Source organism: Galeopterus variegatus, unplaced genomic scaffold (genome assembly GCF_000696425.1).
Source record: "Galeopterus variegatus unplaced genomic scaffold, G_variegatus-3.0.2 Scaffold3294, whole genome shotgun sequence".
In the NCBI taxonomy this organism is placed as follows: Eukaryota; Metazoa; Chordata; class Mammalia; order Dermoptera; family Cynocephalidae; genus Galeopterus; species Galeopterus variegatus.
This window is the reverse complement of record NW_007729405.1, coordinates 18,990-20,062: the sequence shown is the minus strand read 5'-3', so window position 1 is coordinate 20,062 and position 1,073 is coordinate 18,990. Positions and strand designations below refer to the sequence as shown.

The window sequence follows — 1,073 nt, the reverse complement described above, 5'->3', positions numbered from 1 at the left end:
CAGCCCAAGTATCCATCCTCGTCCAGGCTTCTTGCTGGAAGCTTCTAATATCCATTATCTTATTTCATGCTCAGGCAGTCTTGGGAGTTATATGTTATTCCTTCCATCCATCTTTTTATCATTTGTTTTCATTTTTATTTGTGGTAAAATACACATAACAAAATTTACCATCTTAACCGTTTTTAAGTGTATGGTCAGTAATGTTAAGTACATTCCCATTGTTGTGAACCCCTCACCACCATCCATCTCTTTTCACGTTGCAAAAGGAAATTCTGCACTCATTAAACAGTTACTCCCTATTTCTCCCTCACTTCATCCCCTTTCACTTTCTGTCTCCAGGAATTTGACTACTTTAGATTTCTCATATAAGTCGAGCCACACAGTATTTGTCTTTTTGTGACTGGTTTGTTTCACTTAGCATAATGTCTTCAAGGTTCATCCATATTGTAGCTTATGTAAGAATTCCCTTCTTTTTAAAAGCTGAATAATATTCGTTGTATGGATATACCACATTTTGTTTATCCATTTATCCATCCATGGACACTTGGATGGCTTCCACCTTTTGGCCATTGTAAATAATGCTGGTATGAACACAGGCATACAAATATCTCTTTGAAACCCTGCTTCCAGTTTTTTGGAGTATACTCAAAAAGGGAATTAATTGCTGTATGATATGGTAATTCTATTTTTAACTTTTTGAGGAACCACCATACTGTTTTCTGTAGTGGCTACACCATTTTATATTCCACCAACAGTGTGCAGGTGTTCAAATCTCTCCACATGCTCACCGCCTGTTATTTTCTTTTTGTTTGGTTTTTTTGATAATAGCTGTCTTAATGGATGTGAGGTGGCATGTCATTGTGGTTTTGATTTGTCCCTCATTTTTATAAAAGCAGTTCAAACAGAATTGAACAACTGTAAGTGGAAGAGCTTGTAGTCAACTTTGGTCTCCATGTTGTTTTCTACTATGTATCAGTTGTCTTCAGAATGAAAACTGTATTTCCGTGAAAGCTTGACTTGGCATGGAGAGGCCCTGCTTCCTACCAATCAAGTTCAGTTACACCGTTGTTAGG

At 37.0% G+C, this 1,073-nt stretch overlaps 1 protein-coding gene across 1 annotated transcript in view; it reads left to right on the top strand.

The window, feature by feature from the left end:
• The window catches only part of LOC103600286 (protein sidekick-1-like), a gene marked incomplete at its 3' end in the record, with an annotated part of 115,624 nt that overhangs the window by 105,867 nt on the left and 8,684 nt on the right, over window positions 1-1,073 (top strand). The gene's annotated exons all lie outside the window — the stretch shown is intronic.